At 36.7% G+C, this 22,063-nt stretch overlaps 1 protein-coding gene across 11 annotated transcripts in view; it reads right to left on the bottom strand.

The window, feature by feature from the left end:
• The window catches only part of PTPRD (protein tyrosine phosphatase receptor type D), a 428,647-nt gene extending 409,081 nt beyond the window's left edge, over positions 1–19,566 (bottom strand). For 7 of the 11 annotated variants that reach the window (XM_088130360.1, XM_088130356.1, XM_088130355.1 and 4 more), the window contains exon 1: positions 18,516–19,566. The gene's annotated coding sequence lies outside the window, so the exon portion shown is untranslated. The remainder of the gene's footprint in view (positions 1–18,515) is intronic. The other 4 variants (XM_088130365.1, XM_088130363.1, XM_088130364.1 and 1 more) reach the window with 1 other exon arrangement.
• Between the last annotated feature and the right edge of the window lie 2,497 nt (positions 19,567–22,063).

A 22,063-nucleotide genomic window follows, 5' to 3' on the forward strand; every position in this document is an offset into this window, starting at 1 on the left:
CTTCAAATGTGTGTGGATTGATTCTATATAGCTCCCAAGGATAGGACAAGAACCAATGGGGGAAGCTTTTTTTTTTTTTTAAATCTGCGCTCAGTCGTTACCGACTCTGCAGTGACTGCTTGGACGAGTCCTTGCAGTTTTCAAGGCAAGGTGTTTCGGAAGTGGTTTGCCAGAGCCTCCTTCCTAGAGCAGAGCCCAGCTGGCGAGCGCAGGAGGCGGGGTTTCCGTTGCTTCGTGCCCTTTTCGGGCGAGCGCAGTTGCGCTACCCGGCAACTGCTCCCAACTCCTTTTGCAAGGCGCCACCAGTATTTTTCTTCCCACTGGAGTGAGAGTACCCATTTATCTACTCACGTGAGTTTTCGAACTGTTGGGTTGACAGGAACTGGGGAGGAAACAGGAGCTCACCCTGTTAACGCGAAGGCTGGACTCGAACCGCTGAAGCATCGACCATTTCTGGCCGGCAACTTTCAGCGTCATTAAGCCGCTGTGCCACCACGTCCCCCTGGGGGAAGCTTTAAGGACATTCAAACTTGAAATAAGAAGGAATTTCCTAATTAACTGTCACCCCTTCAAGCGTAGGCCAGAAACAGCCAGCACAAAGCTTACAGGTATGCTACTTTATTGTTGTAAAGTATAATAACAGAATCTTGAAAACCTACAAGACTTTCCCTCTGCCCTTTCTTATACCAAAGAGACTCAAGGTGGGGTTATTTTAAGGGTCTTTCCCATACCTTCTCCTTTCCCAGGACTGAGTTGTCTCTTATTTAACCTTATCTGTTCCTACATACCTTTCTCAAGGTTATCTACGCATTCTTCTGTATCATAAGATGTCACAGCTTTCTACACAAATATTTCAGGTTGGAGATGATCTTATATTTTCTGAGTAGAAGATACAACTGAAAACAAGGAAATGATGGGAGGTTCATATGGCTATAGGCTGCTGAAAAATGTGGATAGCTCTGAAGATTAGCTACAATTCAAAGTGTACGGTATACCTGGCAAATTTTTAACTTAAAGATTTCCTTACTCAAAGGGCACCTCTTCCCTTTGCCTCATATCTCCCATCTTTTTTCCCCCTTCTTCCATTCCCTTTACAGTTACCCTTGTCTTTTCCTTTCCCTTCCCGATACAGTATCTTTTCTTCTTACACAATATTCATCTTTTTTTTCCTTCTGTTTTGCTATTTCTGGAAAAAGTCTTATTCTCTGTGTGTATATCTGTGTGTGTGTGTATGTGTACATTCTTGTGTGGGGGAGTGGTCTGTTGAAGAGGAGAAGACGGGTGGTTTATGCATATGAGGATTAATTAATTTTAAAAACGGGATATTTAATTTTATAGGATGCTTAATCAGCAACTTTTTTTTTTTACTTTTCCCTGCCCTAAGTGTGAGCTCTGGTATGTGTGTGTGTATCCATCTATTTATATTCAACATACATATATGCACACAGATATACAAATCTGTTGATACATTACTCCAGGACTAATTTCAGATGACACTGGTAACCCTAGATTAACAAGGTAGAAAAGCTGGATAGAAACTGCACTGGATTTTTGTTTTTGTTTTATTTTTGTTTATGTTAATTTTCTGTCTTCCATTTATTTATTTACTTATTTATTTGGCCACCAATCTGAAACAAGAAACTCTGAGCAGCTGACAAACAGTATAAAAGAACCAATGTTATAACATTACTATAAACAACACAAAATACAATTTAAAATAATAATCATAATAATCATCAAGGCACCTTACAAGACCTGATAATACTAAACACACATATTGGGCTCCCCTAATGCAGTGGCCCTAACACCTGAGGGAAAATCAGCCATGTCTTTTTGGCTTTATGGAAGGCTAAGAGGGTCTGGGCCTTTTTTGGAAAAGGAAGAGCCTTAAATTCCAAGTCATCTTCCTTTCAGGTAAATATGGAATAAACAATCCTAATAAAGAATTAAGAGAAGAACTGAGGAGTAGGGCTGTGCCGTGCTTCAGATATGAAGATAGGAAAGTACTTCAGAGCATGTAGGTCAGTAACATGCCATCTGTCTTTTTTTAAGTAACTGCATATTTTCTTGGGATTGCCCGGATGCCCTCTGCACCTGCAGTGTGTTCCCAGGAAAAGTATGCATTTGGTTTAAGAAGCTGTAGAACATGCTAAATGTTTCTCCCTGCATGCTTCAAAGCCACCTTTTGCCTCTGAATGCAAAGTGCTGCATACCCCTATCGAAAAGAGGTTTCTTTGCATCATTTGGATTAGGAAGCCGGAGAAAACAAAAATTTAAGATGTTTTATTTTTCGGAGACTTTGCTGCTTTTAAAGCCTTCTCTTCATTTATTTTTCACCTATTTTAAACTGGCCTTAAGAAAAATACTTTTCATGAAATAAGATTTCCTCTTGCTGATGCTTTATGACAGCCTCATCAGATCATTACTCAAAAATTCTCTAATCAAAGTAAGCTTTGTGCTTTAGGCCTTAAACTTAAGCTTTGTACTCTAGGTCTTCCACTTTTACTAAACCAGTGACAGGACTTTTATATAAAGATCACACAATCTGAATCTTATTTTATGAAATATTACTAATTATTGTTAGAATGTTCCTATATTATGCCTATTACTTTCGATGAAAAATGCTTCCGGGATTCATATCTTTTACTTGTTTTGAGAGGTACTGGGAATTATTTTTAAATCCTTATTGGAATGCTAAACAGAATCTATTAATATAACCTTTTTCCATTACTGTAGTTGTCTCAATGGAACAATGTGTAATTCTATAGTGTCTCGGGCTAATTGTGTAATAAAAAGACAGATAAAAGAAATAATTTCCCTTTGGCACATTAACTGTCCCTTAAAGGAACATTAAAGAATTGTATTTAAAAATATATTATTTTTATTTGGTTCTTCTTTTATTTTCAAATTGTTTAGTCATTTGGTGTTTTGGATAATAAACAATATAACATTACAAACATTAAAAGGGCTTGTACATTAGCTTAATAATCCTTACAATAACCTTGGAAGGCAGGCCAATATTACATTAAACATTGAAAAGTGCTTTGCAAAGTATTTGATTAGAGGGAACAGCACATTTTTGTAGTAATAAAGATTTCATATACAAGTCTAGCCATCACTGAAGTCATCATGTACTCCATTCAAATAATTCTGGAGAATTGTCCATTAAAAATAAAGGAAGATTTACACAAAAAAAAAGCTAGCATGTATGTTGCAGATATTTTGGAACCAGTAACTTCATTTTTAAGCATTAAACTGTTATTATAAGTAAAAAAATTACAAGAGTATAAAGCATAAATTGTATGAGTGACATGGTAGAATTGCAGGATACCTGCTGGTAGTCATTTTTTTAAAAAATGCTCTTTCCTCTCTTAAAAGCTGTAAAAACCAATGTTTGCCAAATTGAAGTAGAATTAAACATTTCAGAATAAAGAGATGCAGTGATGTTACTAAGTATCTGCAAAGCATGAAACTGGACTTTTCAACATGAATAGGGAAGCACACAAAATGGAAACCATGTCTTGGTTCAAACTTAGAACAAAACAAACTTACTCAAAACATTCCACGGTTGGGTATATTGAGTACTTCGGACACATTATGCAAAGACCTAGCTCTCTTGAGAAGGCTCTAATGCTGGGAAAGGTGTAAGGAAAGAGAAGAAGATGACCCACAGCAAAATCGACAGTCTCATTTACAGTGGTGATGGGTGCACCATTGGAAGAGCTCAAAGACCAAGCAGGGACAGATCGTCATGGAGAAAATCTGTCTATATGGCCATTAAGAGTCAACACTAACTTGATGGCACATAATCAGTCAATAAATATGAAGTAAAATCTACCAATCAAAATGAAGAAAATTTGCTGATGGGATTTTTAAACACTGCTTTTAAAATATCGAAATAACTGCCTATAAGAAACAATAGAAAAAACGTCTATACTTATCACTGAAAAATCAGTTTGTTTATATTACAATCTGATATCAGAAAAGCACTGACCCCTTCGTATTTTCAATTTCTTTAAATAAACCTCCTGGGGTGCTCAAAGAACAAACCACAAAAGAGCAGTTAATCACTATAACATCCTTCCAATTAGCACATCTCCTGGACTAAAAATGAACAGCCCTAGCTTGAAGATCAGGTAGGTACAGATTATATTTTCTTCCATTCTTGTAAGGTTTTGTTTATATTCTGACTTATAAAAACAACAAAATTCTCCTTTCTCAACTTTTCATTAAACATTGCCACCCCAGCTACTTACCAAGATGAAGAAAATTACATAGCATTATTGGCAGAGGGGTGTGTATGCAGCCTGCCTACTGGGCAAAATAAACCATGTTGCTCTTTACTTAAGTTTTGGCTTGTACATAAAGGTAGCTGCTGCTGCAGCTGTAAAGAAAAAAACCAGTTTGTGCTTTTGAACTGCAAGATTAATACCAACATTACAGTGAGGCACAAGAACAGAGTACACACATAGTAAAGCTCAAAAAGTAGTCCAAACCAACAATCCTTATATTTTGTGATGCGATCAGAAGCACAATAGCAACAGGACACAAGACAATAGAGTACACTGCACAAACAATACAAAAGCTCAACAAACAACCAAACCGTTATTGTATTACAGTCTTTGCATTTAAATAAGTGCAGGGTACATTTACATAATTTCAGTGTTATAATACACAGATATTCCTTTCCATTACATGCCCATAAAATAAAGCGAGTAAAATATATTGTCCACCAACCAGAGTTTAATTTATCCATAACAAAATTGTTGCTGCTGCTGCTGTTTTAAAAAAAAGAATAATTTACCAGTGAAGCTAGAAGCCAATCCTACTGTTTGGCCCTATGCTTATCGGCTGCTTACCTCTCAATACTCCAATCCCACATTATCCCAACCAGTCTAAACCAATACCAACAGAGAGATGACTGGTCCCTGCTGGCTAGGCTGGGAAAAGAAAAAGAAAAAAAAAACTAAATAAGCCACAAAGCGGCCCAATTACAGGGCTTGAAATAGTCAGAAAACTTGAATAGATGTTGCTTGAAACATCCAAGTTGTTCAAAACACATGCTCAAGTTTTAGAACACTAAAAACTGTTGTTTTAAGATTGGAAGGTTTCAAATATTTGAAATTCAGAATGTTTTGCATATCCTAGAATTAAATGACTCTTTCCCAATTGGTTTAGAAAAAAAACAGACTGATGATTTTAAAACAACATAAATGAAGCACCCTATTTCTAGATTTTTTGCTGCTTGTTATGCATGGAGAACTCACTTGATTTCAGTAAAAAGCAGTTTTAGGCTTCTAATCATTTCATGTTTCATATTCATCAAATGTATGCAAAGAAATGAGCTCATAACAGTGACAGGTGTGGAAAAAATCAGTCTAATCAAAAAAATTTATGGAAATAGGAAATGTGGGATGTACAGCTATACCATTCAATTTGTTTTTTTAAATATGATCCAGTGTTATGTGTAAAAAACATATATATGTGTGTGTGTGTGTGTGTATTGAAAAAAAAAAAAAGCAACTCTCAACATTACCTGAAAGTCAGTGGAACAATTCTAGGGCAGGAAGTTTTTTGTTTAAAATAGATAGCTTATTTATAAGACTCTCATTATCATCACCATATTGAAACTCCTTTCTTTTTTATCCTAGACATAGATATATACTGTCAAATGATAACATCACATATTTTTCAGAACACTGAAACCCTGCACATAAAAAGATTAAGCGAACAGAGAATATGCTGCTGTAGTTAATTAAAAATAATGTTAACTGTATTTTCAGCGTGCTTGGGAGGAACAGGATTCCCAGTAAGCTCATCGGAATATCCTCAGTAAGAATATTATTATCAATGGAAATTTTCTCTAAATTACTGTTTGCTCATTCCAACGTACAATTGTAGTAACTACCTGCAACTTATTAGAGCAGACACTCTAGAATCAAACAATTCCAAACAGCACCCTATACAAATTGAGCAGGTGGCACATAGTCTGTTCTAGAACATATCTGGATTCTGTGGCATGTGTTCTTTTTCATTAATTTGCTAGACATGGAAGGTTTTGCTGAAGGTGAGTATTTTAAAATCATTAATTGCAAAAATGTTTTGCATAAAGAATAAGAATTGCTAAAATATCTGATGAATATAACAAAGCCATTGTTTCAAGCAAAAAAGGACAATTTATGTTAGTTGAACTTCTATAAAAAACTTTTTAAAAAATGCTTTAAATTATCTATACATGCATTTTATATTTCAGCATCACATCTTAAAATGGGCTAGCAGCTATTCAGAATTTGTATGAGACTTTTTTTCCCAAAAGAAATGTTATTTTTTACACAGCATTTCCACCCTCAATACCTAAAGCATTACTCTTCAAAACAAACAAAAAGATTCTAAAATTATAATTTTTTAACAAAACTGGAAGAGGAGCACTTGCTTCAAAAATATTTGTATTCCATTACATGAAGATGCACTTCAATTGGTACTGAGTCTAAGTTTGATAAAAATGACTTTAGTTTTTAATTCTCTTTACCTTAGTTTACAGAGAATGTTTTTCTAAATGAGAGAGCCATTGAAATGTTATCCTCTTATCTAAAAATAAATCTATCCAGCTTCAATATTCTGTTCTTTCATTCAACAATTATCTACTCAATTTTAAATGCTGATACAGTATTTAAATTTTATATAACAAATGACAAAGCCATACTGTAACAATACCATTTTGAAATATCTACAATATATCTTACTCTAAGATAGTGTACTGTACAGTGTTCAGCATTGAGCTATGATTAGGCTCAGAATGATCCCAACTCTGTCTGTACCATGAAGCTAGTCTTACATACACTACTGCAGTTTTAACTTCACCCATCCCATCATAATACAAAGAGCTATACATTGCTTTATATTCCTTGGCCTGAATAAAGGGATGTTAAATAATTGTGATAACTAAATGTCGTATAAAGGTAAGGACTCATCTTGTAATACTCACAGAACAATTATAATTTATAATGAAACTGATAATCAACCTGAATGTTTCCCCAGCTATCGCTGTAAATAAAGCTGACCCAAAGCTAGTATTTGAATCCTGTATTAATTTAGCCAAGTATCTCCCAAATAATTCTTCTTTCTTTCGTCCAAATGCTATTTTAATTCTCATAGCCTATTTTTTCCTTCTTGATGATTCCTGTCCGTACATGATATTCAACGCAAGGCTAGCTCTACATCCAAAATGCATGCCTTTGTACAGCTTTTTGTGCCAATCAGTAAAAAATGATTTTACAATTCTATGCTTTTTTTACATGGGGACAAGTATCATTCACTTCAATTGGTTTAAATTTCAAACTTGAATATATATGGAACTGTAATTAAAGTAGAAATTATTTCCAGTATAATTATGTAAAAACATGACATTATTAATCAGCACAGTAAAATTGCAATTGGGTTGTGACATTAGCTCTTGATTTTACCACATTTGTGTGAGTTCGTGGACAAATATTACCAATATGTGACTTCAGTATTTGTCCTGTGCTTTTTCTTCCCCATTTTTCAAGAAAAGCAACTATAAAGTATACTGAAACTATTAGCAAGCATAATTCACTAGAGAAACAGACTATTATCTCTAAAGTATATTTTCAAGATAAAAATTAAAAAATATATACATGCACTGAAACTTCCTTTATTATTTAATAAATGGAAGAAAAATGTCCATCCAAATCAAATATTGATATTAATATTTAGGAGTATCACTGATCCCACCTGGAAAATTTGTTAAAAGTGGAATGCAGCAGAGACAAAACAACTTTATCTCCACAAGAAAAAGAGTTTATCTTTTATAATAGCATACGACAATTAAGTCAAAGTTGTCATTTAATGACAGAATAACTGCAATGAGAGAGAAAAATACTGCTTTAGTTTGGTGGACATGTAAAAAAGCCAAAAAAATTTGGACACAAATACATACATTAATTCAGAAGATTATAAAGATTAAAGTACAACAGAAACCAGACTTTTCTTTTGGGACTAAGGGACGGGCAAGGAGAAAAAAGTCATGGAACTTTGTTTTTATATAGGACAACTGCAACAAGACACTTATATGCTCAAAAGTGGAGCAGTTCAACACTACTCACAGTGGAAGACTGGTTGGTGAAGATGATGGAACTTGCAGAGATGGCTAAATTAACGTCCTTGATCAGAGAAAAGGGAATATTTACATTTATGGCTGACTGGAAACCCCTTATAGATTTTTTGCACGAAATGGAAAAAATGCATTTATGACTTGTGGTTTTGATTGTTTGGGAAAAAAATGGATAATAGAAAAAAGTGAACTTTTTTGGAAATCATAGAGTAAGAGATCACTTTGTAACCATACTGCAATTATATTTGCTGAAAAAGAAATCAGAAGCTTCTTTCTCTTTTTATTCTTTCTTTCTTCACTTTTTTCTTTTTTCTTCCTTTTCTTTATTCTGTATTAGTTCATGTTAGTTTTTATGTTTTCTTTAAAACTTTTAATAACATTTATTTAAAAAAGAAAAATACTGCTATGGTAACAGAAGTTTTTAAATGTTATTCAGTTTGAGTTTTGCTTCTAGAATAAGACTTATTCTAAAATCTTTGAAATGAAAACAAACCCTCTCATGAAAAAGAAAACTAGGACAATACCAAAATATTCAAGGTAAGTATGTTAGTGCTGGGGGTAGTGGAATGGCTTCAGTGCATCCATATTTTCCATGGAAGGGACCTCTGTTTGCCCCAACCCCAAAGTTATTCTTTTCATATTCTTTGCTGCTCAGTGCCATTTAATCAAGGCTGATTTGAAATTGCTCATATTTAACTTATTTCATAGACATAGTTGCCTCTATAATATCAGTGATAATATATAAAAAAATGGATAAACCTGATGGCATGGAAATATTCTCTGTATGCGGTTGACTGTAATTGATGTTACAACATGTCTTCTGCTTATCCTATTACAGAGCAAAAAGATGGCACTTTATATGTATAGAATATGCATATTACAAAGATGGCATTATTTGCATATATTCAGAGTCTAGTGCTCAGCAATGTCATGCACTGTACAAGGACCAAGAAGCAGATTCCAAAAAGGGCTAAGCATCCGATAACCAAAAAGCAAATTTAGACCTCACTACAATAAAAGCTGGGTCTACCCCATTACTTTCTATCAGGTAGTCACTGTGCTTAACTCTAATTAAGAAAAAATATAAAATGCTATGCTCTTACAGAACAGCAAATATAGTTTTAGAGTTAGAATCCATGCTAGGCACCCTTGGACATACATCAGACCCCCAGCATTTCAGTGCATTTTTTATATCTGCTCTGTGCAGTCCCAGGTTACTATTTCAATTCATCAAAACCTTAAACATAACACCACTTTGGAGCTCTGCAGAAAATTAAAACAGAATATATTTTAATTACCCATAAAACCATGTAATTACCCATAATACACCAGGGTGGTGCTATACTAGGAGCATTATGAGTTATTAAAATAGCAGACAGTTTGCAACTGTCCCACACAAATTACTGTCTTGCTGAATTACAAGTCAGCTTGCCTATCGAAATTATCAAGAGGAAAGGAACTGTGTTGGGGGCCAGTCAGACTTGGAACTGTGTTGGTGTCAGGCTTCCCCAACCAGAACTCAGCAGTAAATTACAACTCTCCGGACGCTTCGCAGCTTAGCTTGACCTTGCAGCTTGACTTGTCAAAAGCTCACAGGCACAGCTCAGCTAGATCAGAATCTCTTTGCAGATAAGAATTAACCCATGCACAACAGTTGATTACCCGCTGCTGCTCAAAGAAATCAGGTCATTTATATATTCTTAAAGGTTTAAACTGGAGGCTTCTTCTGCCCACCTCTATGAATTAATTGATACTTGGTGCAGTGTTTGTTGCTTTGAAATCAGACAGTTGTGCTACATTTACATAACAGACTTCTCTACCCTAGGAACTGTGGATTCCTACCTTGTCAGCTTCAACCATGCAGATCACTAATGAGCTGAGATCCCACAGGATGATATCCCTGAATTTACATAGACTGTGATCTGGCTGGATGCTCCATAGCCTATTAACTTTTTCATACACACATTCCTATCACAGACAAACTCCTCTAGAAGCCTGAACGTTACGTATTCTCTCTTTTCAATTAAAAAACTTTGAGTTAACGTAGACTCAGATATCTTCAGAACCACTCACATCACAAGTATCTGATGTAATACTGGACCTCAAAATAGGCACCATAACATCCTTTATGGGGGAAAGTAGATGAAAAATATATGCCCCCCAAGCTTTACCACTAGATTTGAGATTGGGAGTTGATTTCTCCACTTTCTGACACATGGTCTCTGGAATATGCTGCAGGTTAGTAGAAATTGGACAAATAATTCTTCAAAGAGATTAAAAAGTGAAAGAGGACTAAGAATTCACTTGGTAGTAAACTGGGGTTTTACTCTTATGATGAGCAAGATCTTTGTATTCTGATTTGATGATCAGCCCTTGCATTGTGCTTTTGTACATAGAAACTCAAGAGTAATATTAAGCAGATTTCACGACATGAGACACTAATGGAAAAAAGAGCTTATGGTGGGTTGAAGATCCTAAAAAAAGAGAAAGTAAAAGCACAGGAGCAAAGAATTCCAAGGAAGAAAAAAGTGGAGTGTAGCAGAAGAATGCAATGTAGACATATATAGGTGGTAGAAAGAAAGGTTACTAAGAACGAGTTCACAAAGGTAACCTGCTATTGTAGAGATGTTGTCATAAAATCTAAATCTCAAAATAAGGTGAAGTTGGTAAGACCAAAAAGGCTTCTTGAGATATATTCAAAACAAAAGCAGGAGAAAATAATTAGAACATTAAATTTCTGTTCTGGATCTTGCAACCATTTGAAAGTTGTCAGGCAGTTTTCTGGAAGTTTGGGAATATTTTGGAGAACCCCAGAACACACCAATCTGACTATTCCAGGAGTGGTCCAATGATTTCTGTAAGTTCCAATTTTCTGGAAAACTGATGAACTACCCCTACAATAGCTGAATCAATGTGGTCCGGAAGAAAAATGAATGTTCTGGAGTTCTTGGGAATATTGTTCATAAAATGGTAGTTTTTGCACATACCTAGTAACAAAACCAAAGAAAAGAAAAAGTGCTCAACTGAACTCTTACTTTGGTTTGTTTTCCCATACAAGAAAATATTTAATTGTGAAGACTAAGTTGGAAGACTGAGATTCACAGAAACACAATCAGGGAATACCTCTTTACTCTGAATAAGTTTAAATATCTAGAGATAGAAGGAGTCACTAATTGTCTGAATGAAAATGTATGTCTTATTTTTGAGAAATTATGGAGAATGGGTAAAATGCCAGACAACTGGAAGATGGCATAGACTGTCCCTACCTTTCAAAAAAGATAAAAGGAGGATACAGTCGGGCTGCCATTAGTAACTAGGAAGCTACTGGAGTAAATCATAAAGTAGTCAGTCTATAAGCAACTTGGAAAACAATGTGGTAATTTTCAGGCTTTAGTATGGATTTGTTGAGAACAAGTCTTGCTATGCTAACATTTTAATTTTCTCTTTCATTGGGTAATTCCTTAGTAAACTGTAGGAAAGCTGTCTGACATAATATATCTTTCAGCATAGCATTTAACAAAGTACACCATGGAAACCCAAATAGCAAGCTATATAAGTATGGACTGGATATAGCATGGCAATTAAAGAGAGCACTCAACATTGTCACAGTTTCGTCCTGGGACCTGAACATATCAACTTGTTGATTAATTATATGAATGAGAGGATGGAAAGAATGCTTATCAAATTTGCAAGCAACACAAAATTGGCTGAGATTGATAACACCTTAGAAGGTAGGAAATTCAAATTCAAATCACTGGAAAAGGTTAGAGAAATATAAACAATGACATTTAACAGGTAACATGCAGTTATGCACTTAGGAAACAAAAATCAAACGTGTTTGTTTAGAATGTGTAGTAAATGGCTTGACAGTGATATTTGTCTTTTAGGAACTAGTAATATGGTATAATGATATCATATTTTCTCTTTTGTTTTTGTATAATCCTAATTAAATGGGATCATGAAAATCTATCTAAGGCACTTATTCCTTCATCTAGATATTGGGGACTCTGGCCAATAATTGTAGTGGAGAGGTGACAAATACGAATGGTTGCATAAATATTCTACATATTCTCCTGCCTAGGAGTTAGACATCACTAAGAGATAAACTGCATGAGAGCACGACATTTATAGCTATCCATATACTTGTTGGATAGCAGTTTTCTATATTAAAACACACAATGTTGCTTTGTAAGTCCAGGAAAAATGTTTTCTGATCGGTTATCTTAGAGGATAGTGACTGTGTTCTGTGTTGGAGGATTCCTACAGTTCCAAATATCCTGCCAGCAAAACATCATAATAGTATGTTGTTCTCAGCTACTGTAAAATCAATTTGTATTTTGCAGTACAGCAGCAGGCTTAATATCCTAGCAGATTTTTTCTTTGCTACACATCCATCGATGCCAAACAGATAGATGCCATCTATCCACACATCTGAAGGTGCTTCCCAATTTCAAATATACTCTTTTGTAAGAAACAGCTTATGAGACTTCTTAATATTTGTATTATCACTCATACTATTTAAATTCAGCTAATTCTGGCTTTAAAGTTGACCTACCGCCCCCCATCATTTTATATATACTTACAGTAACTATTCAGCAAAACAAACTGAAATATATATTCTAAAATATCCCTCATATCACACCTTCAGCCCCAAATCTGCCTGTTGTACCCCATTTGGTCAATAGGTCATCAAAGACTTCTCCCTTCTCTAAAGCTGATTTCAGTTCCATACTACTTGAAAGCTGCTCCTTCATGGTATTTTAGGAACCTCAAATGCAAGCTCACAGCCAAATTTGTACTACAACATCTCTCTGAACCCCTGGTATCTCTATCATGCTATCTGGAAGTAAGAATTAACAATTTTAGAGAATATTTAGTCATACTACCCACAATCATGCACTCTTTTTGAAAATAAAATGAAAGGCTTTCTGAACTAGACTGAGATATTCGCTCAAGAGTGCATACATCTATGTCCCCCACCCCCCACCCCATAAGAAGCACTACTGGTTGAGTTGGCATTGAGACAGAAGGCTGTAAATTCCTATCTTCCATCAGTACTACTGACCTCAGAGCAAACCCCACAACTGGCTACAGGCATTCAACATCCATCATTGCTTCTGAAACCTAATCATTCAGGAAAGGACAGCTGCACTGGACAACAGTTAAGCAGCTTTCTAAGTTCTGAACAATAAAAAAGAAACAAAAATGCACATTTTAGTACCTACACTTAGTCCTGATTGTATGTATTATTAGTGCTCATCGTCTGAATCCATTAAGATAAAAATTATTTTACATCTAAGTTAAAAAAAAAAAAAGTGAAATCAATTTGCAGTACTGATATATTTCAGGGTAAGCATTAGAATAACAAGTTATAAAGCATCTTATCAAATGCTTGAGTGTTATTGATTTTACTGGTCTGTGACCAGTTTCTTTAAATTTTGCAACTTTCTTACGTTATGGAATATTTCTGTAACCAATATGATCAAAAATCAAAGATCCATAGCACGTCAACAATTAATTTTTAATTTTCAATAGAAGGCCAGACAATAACCAACATGTGAAAAAAAAAATCTTCCCATAACTTTGGAAACTAATTCCTTGCTTATCTGTGGGCAGTCATTCTCATAACATTTAACCGTAAGCTAGAAGCTAGTAGCTTTGGCCATTTTTTTTTTCTCTCTCACACACACAGATATTTTTATATAATTTATTGAACTTTGAAAAATGCTTCCCAAAACATTAAATGATACAAGCTGGATATTGGCATATCTTCCTGCTCTATTTCATATAATACATTATTTATGGGAAAAATATATATATCAACTAAATTTAACTATTTTTGGCTGCTGCTTAAAAACATGCACTTTCAAAGTCTTGCCATTATCATCTGCTCTTCCCAAAACTACAGAACTTGAGAGTACCCAAATAAAAACACCCAGTTATTTAGCAAGCAAAAGTACAACAAAAAATAAATGCAATAATCTCTATATCAAACCAGTTTGCGTTATTGCAGAAATCAGATGTCTCACAATTTGAGTGATAATGAGAAATATGCTGCTGATACATTATTATATCTTGTATGTATAAGAAAACGGATGTGAACTTTTAGAAGTGCATTTTAGTAAAACATATGAATTAATCTAATATTGGGCTGTCGTATTTTAATATTCAAATTTGCATCCATTTAGTTTATTCGTTTTTTGTTTGTTTTATCTCTTAAAATATTAGATTTTTATATTCAGGCAGGCAAGACATTATATGTTTTTTTCCCCTTAAATACAATATGAAACCTTTATATATAAAAAGTTTTAAAAGCTGACTTGGGAAGTTGTAAAATCTTTTTACTTGGATTCTTACAGTATCCAAGTAAAGACTGAGCAAGCATCTACTGGGGACGCATTAAGTAAAAAATATCCTGTCTCAGGGCAGCATTTGGACCAGATGGCCAATGGGTGATTCTTCTAATTCTGGATATACGAGAGATCAATTTACATGTATGATTTCTTTTTATAACTACCAAGTGATTAACTACAGAAAAAAAAACCCATAAATCAGTAATAATAATTTTCATTGCTATACATGCCTATGAATTTAGCTTTTAGGATCAATGGAACTGACAATGTGCCACTGTTCAGTCATAACTGAATGATATTATAGGGGAAACAGTATGGTTCTGATACATGTATATTCCACTATATCTGTGCTGTGGAAGACACAGAATCATGCAAATGAACTGCAGCATAAACAAGCAAAAATGAAGCTTGTCAGAAAAGATTTTAAGGCAAAACTCTCTCAAGCAATCTTCTATATCATTAAATTTCCTCTGTAGATGTGTGATACGGAAGCTGTAGAAGATCACTGGGAAAATCATCCATTGCTCCCACTTAGCATATCATAGATAGTTTATGATGGAGGGTTTACGCACTAGATTTCTTCTTGATTTTTATTTGTTACTACACATCCATTAGGAGAGTCCTACAACATTTATTCCAAATAAATTAAAAGGCTAACCCACATCCAACATATGGGGAAATCTGACTGAATACCCAGTACCCAAGTTACATATTGTGAGCACAAACCCAATTTTGGATAAGGATAGTGGAATATACTGGCATTCAACATCTAATCTAGTCTGTTATCCTAAAGATTACAACTGTTGCTAAGTTTTCATAACACAATTAAAAACTAATAAGGTGCATCTGTCATGAATAGACATGCAAAATTAATCTTCATAGTACTTCTAACTGAAAATATATTATCTATATTTTTTGTGTTTGCAAAGACATATTCAGAGTTAGTTGATGTTAGCATATTTACATTATAAAGCACATATATTTTAGAAATATTACTGTCAAATAGTACCATTGTTTTACAATTTTTCTTCACCTACATCTCTCTAGCATTACCACTGGATGCAAAACTGAGATTCCCAAGACAGCTGATCACCTACCTCTCCTTCATAATTTAAAAGACTGTTCTGAAAATAATCTATGCATGCATCATACACAAGAATTCTTTTTTGTGTCACCCTACAGTCTTCTGATTGATCCATAGATCAAAACCACTGTTACTTTGATAAATCATGCTCAATTTGAAGGAAATTCAATATGCAAATGTTTCAGCTGTTCCCCAGTTCAAATGGCATGTTGTCAATTTTCAAAACTAAAAATCGGCAAAGGAATACTTGACTTTATTGCTTAATGTCTATTAGGAATGCCATGGCTGGCCATTTTTAAATCTGTGGAAACATTAAAAAATCTATTGGACACCAACATCCAGAACCTATAAGTGTTCCAAGTCAAACTTTCAAATCTCTGTACCTACAATGGAAGTGTAAATAAACAATCAACTTACATATATTTCTTCTTTAGGTAATTCTCTTCAGCTTTCTTTTAACCCTATACTGGTATTGGGAGAATAGAGCCATTTCTAATCTGACATTTTTCAGTTCATTTTTCTACATCCTAAGTCTTTTTAAACATTTATCTGGTAATGTTAAACATTATGTTAGGAATTACACACACACACACACACACACACACACACACATACAGACCTCTATTTTCTCAAGGTGATCATATTTTAAAGAGCATAATTCCCAAACTATGAAAGGAGCAAGGACCATCTCCAAGCCTCACATACAGTTTTCCAGTGGAAAACTAAATAAAAATTAATAATTCCAATACATTAAACTACACAATTCACAATAAATTCAAAATAAACAAATAAAGCTAAGTTTTATGGAACTGAGCACAAGTACAAATATGGCTTTATAGCAAAAGCATGAGCAGATTCTGTGAAATGGCATTTGCTGTTTAAGTGCAGTTTATACAGGCCCCTAGTGGTTTAGCACTCATAGCAGCAGACAAAGGGGTGATCCCTACTTTTCAGCGTGTTAGTTCCAGTATGTAAACACCATTCCAGTTTAAAAAATTATGGTACCCCTTTAAAAAACTGGAATACGTGTTATATTGTAAATATAAAAACTGAGTTATTTTCAGATAATGCCCCTAGAACTGTCTGAACCTAATACCTAAGTCTTATCACAGGCATGTTTTAACTTGTGGTTTTATTAGTAATTGAATAAAAATGTATTACACAAATGAAACACTAATTCTGAAAGCACTGTTTTCTTGACATCTAGAATCTCAAAGATGTGTATCCCTTGTCAAGTACCATTCTTGAAAAATCACACAAACCTACCACTATGGATATTTTAGTGCCAACTTAAAAATAGAGTCTTCTGAAATCTCAGTGACTGAAAAGAATGTATAAAAACCATGTATTATTCTAGATCCAAAGTACTGTATGTATAAATATAATATGCTGCCTTAAGATTATTACTACCTTACTTCTGTTTGTAAAACTATAGTTCTTTAAACATACTTGATATATTTACATCAATCCACTAGGATAAAATTTGACAGGTAAACTTAGGCCATTAATAAATCTATTAATTAAACGTTTAAACATCATCAGTAAAACAGTCCATCTCATGACAATTTAAGGAAACCAATAAAACTACCAGCATCTTCACTTAAAAGCAGTTACCTGTAATTGATTTTTTTCAGAGAAAGAGACCTTTGATTTCTGTTGTTTTAACTTACCAAATTTTGGGGCTGATTTTTTTTCTCTCACAGCAATGGCTTTGAAAACCAAATTTCACTGTGAATATGTAGCAGAAATACTCTGCTACAAAAGTAACATTTTCTGTTCACTTTAATTTTTGTAGCATAATTCTATGGTTAAAAAAAAGAATTCCTTTAAAAAACATAATTTTGTCCAGACAGATAGGGCGAAAGCAATTGACAGAAAGCCCCTCTGTTATGAAATACCATAGCTTTCAGTATTCCCTCTCCAAAAAAAATAAATAAAATTGCAAACACTAAAGAAAAACTCCCAGAACAGAACCATACTTATCTGAGCAACTCAACTGAAATATTGCACTGCCACACACTGAAACTGAATGAACATGAAATCTTGATGGTGCACACTGTGAGCACTCCCCTCAAACCAAATTTAAAACATAAAGTCAAATTTTGTGTGTGTACAGAGTAAGGTGATGATAAATCCACTTCCCACGGGTATGAGAATTATTTTAAAAAGCAAAATGAAGAATGAATACTAGTAGCCCTACACTCTCATGAAATAACCTGCAGAGAAACAAAACTCAAGCCAGCGGAGCAGAAGAGTGGGGGAAAGGTTACACGGTGCAACTTGCAACTTATCCTGGGGGGGGGGCATTAGCAGAAAGGGCAACTTGCAAATCAAAGCAGGCTGAAAAGCAATGAGAGTGTCACCTCTTAAGGGAACACTGATAAGTTAAGTTTGCCACAAACACAAAGGAGCCCTCTTGTAGATCCTACAGGAATCCTTGCCTTAGTGTTGCAAATAATAATGATGATAATAATGGCAAATATCCCTCCATTTAAAATATTGATTTTTTTTCCCGAGAAAAAGGAAACACATCCACAATCCCAACCAGTGTGCAGGACAGCTACTTTTGCCTTCTGCTGTCTTTTCTTCCCAGCGTGATAATCATCACTTGGGGCACACGCTAACTCGACCATTAGCGGTCCTTCGGGCATTTCGTGTGTCCTCGCGTTCCTCCCCACCCGAAAATATCCAGTACCAGGGCATACTTCTTTTGCTCCGGATGCCGCCAAGGCGCGCGAGTCAACCCTCCTCCCCACCGCCAAAGCCTCCCAATCTTATTTTATTGTTAGTTCTCCAGACTGGAGATTAGAGCCCGAGGCTACGGTGGGTCGCGGGGGGAGGGGTCGCGGGGGACAGTCAGTGACAAATGCAGATCTACGTGCCGCGAAAAAGAGAGCGGGAAGGGGCTCGGTGAAATGGGTCAGCAGGAGCAGCAGCAAACAATTACCTGCTCATTCTGGCTCCCCTTCAGTCCCCCGAGCAGCGCCGCCGCCGCCGCCCAAGCCCGCCTTCCCGCCCGTTACGGCCACGGGCACTCCGCTTTCGCCTTGCTTCTTCTTCCTCCTCCTCCTCCTCCTCGTCTTGATATTACTACTGTAACTATTGCTGCTGCTGCTGCCACGGCTACTTCTTCTCGCTCTTCCTCCCCACGCTGCTGTGGCGCGTCTTTCGGGCGGCCAATTTAATCCAAACACGAGCAAGGTCTGCAAGCCGAGCCCCCGGACTGCTGCCGGCTGTTCGCGGGGGTCCCTCTTCTCCCAACACGGCCCAACGCGCAAAAGTAGCAGGCTGTCTCTGAAGAGAGTCAGAAGAGCCGACGGCATCCAAAGATCAAGGAGCCGGCTCAACTCCCCTGGCAGCCGGGGTTCCCTGCTTTCTTCTCTTCCTCCTCCTCCTCCTCCTCCTCCTCTCGGCTCTTCTCCGTTCTGTTCTTGTTGCTGCTCCTGCTCCCGGGCGCTCTCCCTGCTTCTCCCTCCTCCTCCTTTTACTCCCTCCTCCCTCTTCTCCCTCCCCCCGGGTTGCCCCTCTTAATATAGTCTATTCTTTGTGCTATAAACGGAAAACTGGGTCTGTTCGCCTCCTCAATTTTTGTGCTTTTTTTTTCTACGAAGCCCCAAGTGCCTTATCAGCTCAAAGAGAGGAACTTGGAAATGGAACGGATGTGGGCACGAAGAGACGGAGGCAGAAACGGCAAAAAAATCCAAAGCCTAGAGGAAGACTTTTCTCGGCTGTGCGGGCTCGCTGGGGGAGAAAGTCGGAAAGATGCTTCTTTCTCTGGCTTTGGAAACCTCTCTCTCTCTGTGCGTGCGAGAGAATGATTCTTAAATCCTCTTACGCTGTGCGGATCACAGGATTCATGTGGCCCCGAGTAGTACTCTGGGCAGCTGGTTGCAGAGTTGGCTGTTCAGGCGAGGGGAAGGGGGGCGCGGGAAAGGGAGCAGGAGAACCACCCCGCCAGCCAGCGCTCGTGCTCCCTCTCAACCCCACCGCCGAGACCGGGGACTGACAGAGAACCGAAGAAGGCACTCGCGCGCACGCAGAAGCTGGAGCGCGCGAAGCGAGGAGGTGGGGGCCGGTGCAGGGCCGGTGACGTCAGTCCCCCGCTATCCAGCTGGACGAGCCCAGAAAAGACCTCCCACTCCCGCCGCCCCGCTCCCTTTTATCTCGCACAGAGATATTACATGGCTTCGAGGCGGCGAGAGAAGGCGCCGGTGTTTTCCTTCGGAGAAACCACACTTCGAAAACAAGCCGGTGAGGCGTCTGGCGGAACGTATACTCCTTACTCCCCGTTCCACCGCCACCCGCCCGGCCGCCCTGCCTTTCCAATGAATTTGCAAAATCCGTATCCGATCGCTACAGCTGCCCGCATATTTCAAACAACCACCCGCTTTTAGCGTTCCATTTACCTTGAATGCTAAGGCTGGTTCCGTCTTTGGGAACGGAATAACTACCTCAGGTTGCTTTGAATACAGCGGTGACCAAAGGAGGTGATTGTTCTTCGCACTGAGAGCTGTTGCTCTGCATTGAATGCAATGAAACTTAAGGCCCGCGTACGTAACTTATTTATGTGCTATGATTCAGTTCAGATTTGTTTCCCAACATGTGAATTTTAAATGCATTGTAATTTACTATTAAGTACAAGTTTCAGGTTTCTGAGAAGAAGCCAAGTGACTCCCAGATGCATTTTTACAATTACCATCACAAAACTTCTAAGAAACAGAGATCTACTTGTAAGAATCTCAGATACCTAATGGTGTGTAACATTATGCATTAAAAAATAAATGTGCATTGGACATTGTCCAAATGTTCTATAAATCTCTTCAAAAAAATCTTGCTGTTCTTGTATGGTTTATCATTTCCTGATGATCCTGTCATGCTGGTAAGATAGCCATGGGTCAAATCAGAGGCTACTCCTTGTGTTCCACTCATTTCCCTCTATGAATATAAAGCATTCAAGGAGCAAAACTTGCTGCCATATGCTTTCTTCCTGCTCCCTGGAAACGTGTTTCCATGAGCAAAGAGGTCAGGATGCCCAACTCATTGGTCCACAATTGCAATGATGTACATGAGCTGAAAGATGAAACACAGGACACAGTAGCCTGTGGTAGTCCATGCATTTGTATGTTCACCAAGGTGTGTTTTTTTTTCCTCCCTCTTTTTTACTTGTTCTCAGAAATGCAGCCGGTTGGTACATCTTATTTCTATATACAGAAGTTTACCAGTTCTTAAATCCTAAAAAGCCCTCTATCACTTACTTATTGGTGAAACATTTAGAGAGGAATTTTTGAGAGGGGGAAAATAAGCTGGTTTCTCTCTAAAAGTGTTCCATCCAAAATGCCTAGATCGCAGGAAAGAGATACTAATAACCACATATGAGACAGTAAAAATCAGGTTTAAAAAATGAGAGAACAACCTTACTGTAAACTGTATTAGCATTAGATTGCCTGTTAGATTAGATTAGCATTAGATTATTGGATAGCTATAGCTTTATTATTTTAGCTTTATTATAGCTTTATTGTTGGTTGCACAGTCAGCCAGATGTTCACCCTGGATTTGGCATTTTTATCCACCTATTGAGTCCTTCCCAAAGACCTGGGATAGGCAGATGTTGTTCGATAGTGTTAAAGGTATCATTGCAGGATGTAAGCTGTTCCAAGTAAAGCTGCCTTTTGCAATTGACTGATGGTGATTCTGTCAATGCGGAGGGTCTTCAAGTGGTGCTCCAGATGTTCTGGGATTGCATCTAAGGAGCCTACATACCTATTGATACTATCTTTGCTTTCTTTTGCCATAGTCGTTCTATTTGCAGATCTTTGTATATTGTGATTTTTTCCAGTTCTTTCTCTTCTATTCTGCTGTCTCCAGGTATTGCGATGTCCAGTGTCCAGACTTTTTTGTCTTTCTTATCAACAGTTGTTAAGTCTGGGGTGTTGTGTGGCAAGTGCTTGTCTGTTTGAATTCTAAAATCCCAGAGCACTTTAGCTTCTTCATTTTCTGTTACTTTGCCTGTTTTGTGGTCCCACCAGTTCTTGCTTGCAGGCAAATGGTATTTCTTGCAGATATTCCAATGCACCATTGTTGTTACTTTGTCATGCCATTGTTTGTAGTCAGTCTGTGCAATCTTCTTGCAGCAGCTTATTAGTATTATTATGGTTGATCGATGATGATGATGATTTAACATTAGCTATATTATTGCATGGGAGCAGAATCCGTACACATTTACTCACAAATAAATCATTGTGTTCAATAGGTTTTGCTCCATATGAACGCTTACAAGAAACGGCTTTAACCACCTCTGAATTGATGTTTCATATGATTATGTAATGGAAACGTGTTTCAATAAAATACACTAAATTGAAATCTTATTCCTGTTTAGGGGATAACAGGATTGCATGAAGTAAAAAAGATACAAGTAGAAAGCATACCTAACAAAATGTCTTGAGATACAGTTTTGAATTTGTCTTTTTTTCAACCTTAAACTCATAAAAAGTAAAG

Source organism: Python bivittatus, unplaced genomic scaffold, assembly GCF_059951505.1.
Source record: "Python bivittatus isolate LINGU-HERP-01145 unplaced genomic scaffold, Pbiv_v1 ctg000850_np1212, whole genome shotgun sequence".
NCBI classification, from domain to species: domain Eukaryota; kingdom Metazoa; phylum Chordata; class Lepidosauria; order Squamata; family Pythonidae; genus Python; species Python bivittatus.